We start from the raw sequence: 7,928 nt of genomic DNA on the forward strand, positions 1-7,928 counted from the left end.
GGCCTCTTCACATTTAACCATCCAAATAGAAATGTGCAGTTTGCTTCACAAGGCCTTACCAAGGAATCCTGAGACGCACAAATGCGTGCTTTTTAGGATACAAAAATAAAACTCAAATCATCCCAGAAAGCATCGGCTAGAAGGTAAAGCAGAAGGCATATATTGGACACGTTAATTTCCTTCTGGTCCTTAAAAAAGTGGGGCGGGGGGAGGTGTGGAAACCGGAGGGGCGTGCCTGAAGGCCCGGAGCAAGGGCAGAGGGATTCCAAGCGACCCCTTGTGATGGGCAGCGCGCTTCTCACCAGGATCCTCTCCAAACAGGCCTCAATGGGGGAGACGGAGGGGGGCTGGCCTCCTGCTCAGCCAGGCAGGAAGCAGGGGGCGCCCAGGACTCCCAGAGCCCAGGCAGGGCCTGCGCAGGGCCTGTGCTGGCCCCGGCTGAGCTCTGGCCGCCCAGGGGACCAGGCCTCGGGGCCCCGGGGCAGGCCTGGGGGGCTCTGCCTCTCCTGTCCAGTTGAACACGGGTTCTCGCTGGCTCCCCGCAGCTCCCGAAGGCGGACTGCAGCGCCGGCCTGCATGGCCGAGGCCTACGGAACGTTCTCGGCTGGTTCTTGGAACTCAGCCCTGGGGCAGAGGGTGGGGCAAGTGCTGAGAAGCAGGAAAGACGTGCAGGGGTGCAGGGGGGTGGTGCTGGGGGCTTGAAGGGACCCCCATCCCTGGCTGCAGCCCCTGCGTCCCTTCCCTTGTCAAGCTGCTGTTCTGATGGCTTTTAGCGTGACAGTTCTTTCTCTAGCAAATGCAGAGGTTAGAGCTGTGGGGCCCTGGACTCCCTGTGGGGGGAGCAGCACCCCGATGGACAGGGAGGTCTAGCTGCTGGTTAGAGCAGTACCCCACTCCCCCCACCGGGCACTTGCAGCTCCCTCCAGGCTCCAGGCTCCCCTCCAGGTGCGGGGGGGATGGGGGGGGGGGGCGGCTGCTGCTCTGCTTGAACCCTTCCTGACATTTGGGGACAGTGACAAGCCCCCTGTCACCACTGGCGGGAAGACATTCCTCTGAGCTTTCCCAGCACTTGTGTTCCCCCCGGGCCCTGCTCCCCAGCCCCTGGGCTTCTACCCATCACCCATGAACCAGAAAGGTCAGGGTACCCAGGGCCCCTGGCTGCTCTGAGTGCTCTGACCCCCTGGCCTCGTCTTATCAGGGGCGCTGGAAAAGCCAGGAGGATGGGGGACCCTCCCATGATCTGCGGTTCTTCACCTTAGAATACCACCTCCTGACCTGGAAGAGATCGGGCCCTGGTGGGTGCCCCGTTTCTCCACCCAGCCCCCCGAAACCCTAGAAATGTCTCTGTTCAGAGGGGTGCAGCCGAGGGCGGAGACTCTAGCTGCCCTGGCCCAGCCCAGCCTTCGCACGTTGCTACCAAGCTCAAGGGGGATGGGGGGCCACGCTCCGAACCCCCGAGCCCTCATCTCCGCACCTGCCACTGTAACCACCGTGCCCACATATTCAGCGAGGCGGCGGGGCGCACGGGAGGCGGAGAGCACATCTCTCCAGGTTTCACAGGAAGACTGGGCCCGCGGGCCCGCTGCTACTCTTCACACCCCGCGGCCCAGCCACGTCCAGCTCCCGAGTAGCAGCATCACGACTGGTTCAAAGGCTTAGTGACAATAATGAAGGGGGGACAAAGACGAATTTATTTTATGTAACTGAGTGAGAAATCAACTCAGGAAAGAGCACATCAGAATTTTTTGATTTTTTTTTTTTTTGCATTTGATGTGCACGCCCAGTGCACCTGAAGTGGGTGGTGCCGGATTCGCAGTGGGGACCACGGTGTGCCAATAACCTCAGTCTCGCATGGCGCAGTCTCGCCTTCTGCGTGTTCCTTGTGTAGCTCTGTAAGGGTCGGCGGGGTGGTGTGGCCCCATGTTACAGATGGGAAGCCTGGCTTAGTGACATCGAGTCGCCCCAACAGCCAAGGCCATTTAAAGGGTGAAGGAAGACTTCCAAGTCTTCTGACTCTTCATGTCCCGTCCACAGCACTGTTGTACAGCACGAGGGATCCTTCTGGAGGAACCAGCTGTACCTCCAGGGCCCACTCTTCCTGGATTAAGAGGGTGAAGATCAGTGGAGGGGAAAAGAGGTCAGCTCAGGGTTCAAACTCTGCTCAAAACAACCTGACCGTTGCCCTACACCCCCCACACTCAACTGCCACTGCTTCTGCCTCCAGGATTTGCCCAGAAACCCGCAATCACGGCAACTGTAGCTCCTTTGCTCACACGCAAGTGCACAGAGACATGTGAGCAGAGTGCAGGGCCAGAGTCACAGGTCTGTTGTCCAGAATGATGGAGCTACGGGACTCGCGGGATAGGATGTGGAGCGAGACACCCATCCACTGCAGCCTCATCTTCCTCGCTCTGTGCCTGCAACAGAGGTGTGAACCTTAAAACTCTTGTTACCAACTCGTGGAAACGTGAGATGGAGAGAAACTTAGAAACTTTAAGTAATCAGAATATGAACTGAGCGACTAGCCCGCTGTACCCATTACTCTAATCCAACACTTGAGAAAAAAAAAATAGTTTCAGCTCTGACCGTGCATAATTCACCAGTAGTTTTAGGAGTAGAGACTCATTTTGATTTGTTTCAAAATTCAGCTAAAAATTTCACTGTGTGGGGCACCTGGTGGCTCCGCCGGTTGAATGTCTGCCTTGGGCTCAGGTCAGGATCCCAGGAGTCAGGCCCCCTGCTCAGCAGGCGGCCTGCTTCTCCCTCTCCTGTGGCCCCTCCCTCCGGCTTGCTCTCTCTCTCTCTCTCTCTCTGTCAAATAAATAAATAAAATCTTAAAAAAAATTATTGCTGCTTGCTTTTACTTGGAGTTCATGTCAAGGATTTTTTTTTTTCACTGTTCTTTTCTATTGAGGCTCTGGAAAGTTCCGTGAATATTCAGGGTATAAAGGAGGTCTTTAAAAAACGAGACAAAAGAAAAAAAAAAACCTCAAGAATGTTAGATCTTTTTTATGAAAAGTACTGAACAATAGGCTTCCCATGTTCATTATTTAAACAGATTGAACCGAAATATTTATCTGTCTGCTTTGGATTGAAAAATTGCAGATCTTTCTTTTTTGTTTTTGTTTTCTAAATCATTTCCTTTACAATGGTTTTTCATGCCCAAAAGGAGAGCATTTCATCCTCGGAAGACCTCTGACCTCTTGGGGCCTTCGAACCGACACGCAGAAGCAGTTTCCGGTTCTGTATTGCACAGGGGTGGGTGTGGGAGTATTTCAGGGGGGTCCCATCAAGAAGGCTGGAATACCCCAGCGTGTGAGCAAAACCTCTAACTCGGGGGCCTAGAGGCCGAGAGAGGGTCACAGAGATGCGCCAACAGGGGCTCTGTTTCCGGGCGTCCCTGCCTTTGACCAAATGGTCAATTTTTAGCACAGTTATCTGGTGACACGACTTGGGCAAAAACAGTGTGGTGGTTTTGAGCTCTCTTAGTGTTGCTGGTGGTTTGAAATGCTCCCCCCACCCCCCGCCCCCAGCTCAGTATTTCTACTACAACCTTTTTTAGCCACAGAAAAAAGTCAACCAATGGTCTTAGAAAACGAACACTTCTCTTTGGTTCTTGCCTGTCTTCATTTTACAAACACACGCACACACACACACACACACACACACTCCTGGTGGGAACTTCCCATTCCTTTTAGTGTTCACCCCACTAGATGTGGTTGGTTGGCTGTTATCATTGACCGAATTGCTCCATTTTTGTTAGACGTCGCTTGGTGTAATCACAGAGGATGGCTGTACGCTCAAGGCTGTTAGAGCGGCAGCTTTTAAATCAAATGGATTTCCAAGGCTTCTTTCTGCCTCAGTTTCCTTATCTGAAAACCATGCAGATATGATAAGAGCGCTCCCAAAGGAGGCTGAGAAGGTTCTAGTGAAGGCCTCATTAGGTGTTCAGTAACCCTCTGGCGTGGCTGCTCTGAATTCACACAGGCGGCTCTTCCTCTGTGGGCCAAGGTCTCGCTGGGCGACGGCTGAGGGTCCGTGGAGGCTGGGCTGCGGCCCTCGGACAAGTCAGAGCAGCGGGGCCCAGAACCCGGGACCCCAGGGTGTGGTTAGCCACCCTTCCGGGGAGCCTCGGTCTCCCTCAGCTGGTCCCAACGGCCAAAGTCGAAGTTCCCCCTTTCAGATCAAGGCGCTCTACGGCTCCTCTGCCAGCCCCGCGCCGACCCAGACGTGAGGGGAACACCGAAACCTCCCGTGACCGTGAACCCACGTGGCTACATGAAAGCGGCGCACAACACGCGGGCTTGTCACTTTTATGAGACGGTCCCTCTCGGGGAAGGCCGGAGGCTGGGGATGAGATTCAGGCCTAGAAACAGAGAAAGATCAGCCGGCCCTTATCTGTGGGAGTGTCCTGAACCAGCACCATCTTGCCGGGTAAACTGAGTCACAGGACCCCCCCCCCCCCACCTTGTCTTTGTGGGAGGGAAGTGCCAGAGGGATTCCCCGGGCATCCTGGGGGAGGCCACGTGTGTTTACAACTTGAGGAGGGACCTCATCCTCCACCACGCTGGCCTACAAGCTTCTTTTTTTCCTTTTTGGTTTTGTTTCTCAGAATGTGAAACTTCTCTAGCCAAAGGGGATTTTTTTTTTTCGTTTTTTGTTTTTGTTTTAATTTTTTTTTTTTTTTAATTTTGCCACACTCAAGTTCTCATGTTTTGGTCAAAGAAGAAAAATCAGGCAGCTAACTGCCCTCTCTGCCTCTCTCAGCCACTCACCAGGGCCGCACCAACCTGGAATCAGGCCCGCGCACCATTACCCCGCCTGCATCCATCCAGCAGCAGAACCTTCCCGAGAGGCCTGCGGCCCGTCGGCCTGCGTGGGGACCCGGCATAGGAGAGGAGAGACCCAGGTCGGGGAGTCGGGGAGGGCTCGGTGAACTAGACTCACCTCCCCTTCTCTCTAATATCCTTCAGGGAAAAAGGCTCTCTTCGTACCTGTGCCAAGGAAGCTGATGCTCAGGGGGCAGGGGCCTGGGTGGCACCTTGGGGCTGCCGGCTGCAGAGCGTGAGCCCAGGACCTCAGGTCCCCCTTGGGTCCTCACCTGTAACTGTAAGGGGACACAGGGGCCGGACCAGGCCTTGGCTCTGCCCCAGGAAGTCTGATGCCCCTTTTCCTTCCAGATTTACCCCGCCAACCTGCACCTGCCCAAAGGGATCTACTTCCCATTTGCGAGGCTCCCCTGGCTTTCCTTCCCCGGGACTGTGGCCTCCTCTGGGTTGAACGCAGCGCTCCAGAACCATCTCTTCCCGGGCCCGTCCACACACACCTTGCCAGGCACCTGTGGGAGGCGTGGCCAGGCACAAAGGGGGCCTCCTTCCAAGCATCCTGACCTCGGGGCGACCTTGGGCCTGGCCGGCTGCGGAGTGTCACCTGCGGGTCCTTGGGTGCACACACGTGTGCATGTGCATTGCGAGGGGAGGCATTCCAGGAATAGCTGTGGAGGGGTGGGGCTCGGGACAGGGGGGTGTGTGGGTGGGGGGGACAGGCCTGTGACCGGGTCCCCGGTGCACGACTCCCAGCGGCTGGCTGGGCGCCGGGGATTCCCGGGAGGTCAGGGCCAGTCGCCTGGCGCCCCGACTGCACAAGGGCTGCCCGTGACTCACGCAAGAAGGCAAGAGAACAGTGACCGAATTTGAAAGAAGCAGGTCGCCTCTATCAGGGAGGCTCTAGGAGGAACAGGAAGCACCGTCCGCTGTACCAGGCTCGGAACGGGGCCGTTCAAGGGTGTCCTCATGCCTCTGTGGTCGCTGAGCGTAGGGCTGGCAATTCAGCAACCCCCTACCCTGCAGCCCTGGCAGGGAGAATCCGGGTTCCGGGCGGCTCCCACCCCCTGTGTGACAGCTAGTGGCAGCTTCCTCAATCCGTTTTATGCGACCAGCCACAGCAGGCGGGCCCAGGGAGAGACTGCTCCCCCAAGATAAGAACCCAGGCACCAGCCTGAGCCAGACCCCACGCAGAAGCCTGTGTTCCTACATGTCTACCCCAAGGAAGACAGTCTTGTGTTTTTTGTTTTTGTTTTTCACACAAAGACATCCTACATGCTGGCTGCGGTCTGTGTCCTGAGCACTCACTATATGGCAAACCCTGTGCTAAGAATTTGGGGCACACGGTCACATTTCATTCTTCTTTTTTTAAGACTTTATTTATTTATTCATGAGAGACACAGAGAGAGAGAGGTAGAGACACAGGCAGAGGGAGAAGCAGGCTCCCTGCAGGACTTGATCCCACGACCCCAGGACCACGACCGGAGCTGAAGGCAGACGCTCAACCGTGGAGTCACCCAGGCATCCTGGTCACATTTCATCCTTAAAACGATCCTGAGAGGCAGATTATTCTAGTATCTCTGTGTTATGGATGGAAGCACCAAGGGGCAGGAAACTCTGCTTACCCCATAGAGCTATTTATGTCACATATGGAATCTGAGCACAGGCCATGCTCCCTCCCAGGATGACTTTGCTTTGTCCTGATGGACAAGATGATGGTGGTGGTGGTGGTGGTGGTGGTGGTGGTGGTGGTGGTGATGGTGGTGATTTAAGTCTTGGGTAGTTGGGGCGCCATTTTTTAGGCTGTGTTCTCAGGGGTGTCTCCGTGAGCCTACTGTACCTGTAGGGTGACCAGGGAATGGTGGACTGTTGAGAAATTCTTGGGGACACTGGCTCCATCGTTCTGAGGCCAGGTTGTCCCAAGGCCCACCTACAGGCGGGCTTACATGTCCCTGGCTGAGTAGGAGGTCTGGGTAGAAGGCCCCGGGCAGCACAGAACAAGGGGCCTTCTAGACTAACAGAGCCTTGCTGTTGCCCTGTTGTTCCCTCAAGACCCTAAGTGTGCTGGACCTTCCTGTTCTGTAGGGTATTTCTACTCCAGGAACTCTCCAGGAAATGACAGACAGGATAACCTGCCACTCAGATGGGGTTTTCACTCTCAAGAAAGACTGACGCCTTTTGTCCAAAAGTTCTGAAGCCTCAGCACCCTTAAAAATGAAGTTCCCAGCCGAGGAACTGGCCTGCTAACAAGTTTCCCAGGTCATTTTGATGTAAGCAGTTCTTAACAATATTCTTTGTGAAATATCACTTTGGGCCTTACGTGCCACAGGGTGTGGGTCATCTTCCCATTTGAATAAAACAAGGAAAGCAGACACCGAAATTTTCCTTGTCAAATGAGAGCCAACAACTTGGGTGTCTGGGCTCACTTCCGTGTCTTTCCAGGATATTTTTATTTTTGAAAAGGAACTAAACACAGTTTGCTCACAACCACCCCAGGCGAATGTTCTTAGAGTCCGGGGAGGGGGGAGGGGAGAAGGGGCAACAACCTGGGATGCCATCAGTTGCCTTGATGAAAATCACAGGAAAAGGTCATGTAAGTATGAATGGCCTGCGCTGCACTGGGGGCAGAGGGGGCTGCTTCCCAATGGTGCCATAAAACTAAAGATTTTCAGTTATAAGAACAAATATCTGGAAAACGAGGGCAGGAAAATGAGGCATTTGTGTATCAGAGGGTGGTTTCTACCTCCAGGCTCAGGCATGGAGGGTTTTTCAGGGTAGAGGGTGATGGGCCTCCCCTAATTTCCCGCCCAGCCTCCCTCCTGCTTACAGAAGTAACAGACTTGACCTGGGTTGTGATATGAAATGCATCATGAAGGCACGGGGCCCAGAACTTTCCTTCGACCTGTCTGACACTCTACCCACATATGGTTTTGCCTCTGGAAGCACTGAGAACTGTAGGACTACCCACACGAACGTGCCTGAGAGGAACTCACCCCCTTGTCATGCGCCATCTTGGTAGGGACAGCTCGCACACCCTGGCCGCTAGCTGACAGAATGAAGGTAGCCAAGGGGGCATCGGATGGATGATGGGGTGGGAGGGGGCCA

General features: G+C 54.9%; 1 long non-coding RNA gene across 1 annotated transcript; it reads left to right on the top strand.

Moving 5' to 3' along the window:
* The first annotated feature begins 3,945 nt into the window (after positions 1-3,945).
* LOC112660578 (uncharacterized) lies at positions 3,946-7,190 on the top strand. The gene is made up of 3 exons (XR_003137086.3): positions 3,946-4,434; positions 4,768-4,909; positions 6,909-7,190. It is a non-coding gene; the product is annotated as an uncharacterized LOC112660578 (long non-coding RNA).
* The last annotated feature ends 738 nt before the right edge of the window (positions 7,191-7,928 follow it).

This window comes from Canis lupus, chromosome 2, assembly GCF_003254725.2.
Source record: "Canis lupus dingo isolate Sandy chromosome 2, ASM325472v2, whole genome shotgun sequence".
Taxonomy (NCBI): domain Eukaryota; kingdom Metazoa; phylum Chordata; class Mammalia; order Carnivora; family Canidae; genus Canis; species Canis lupus.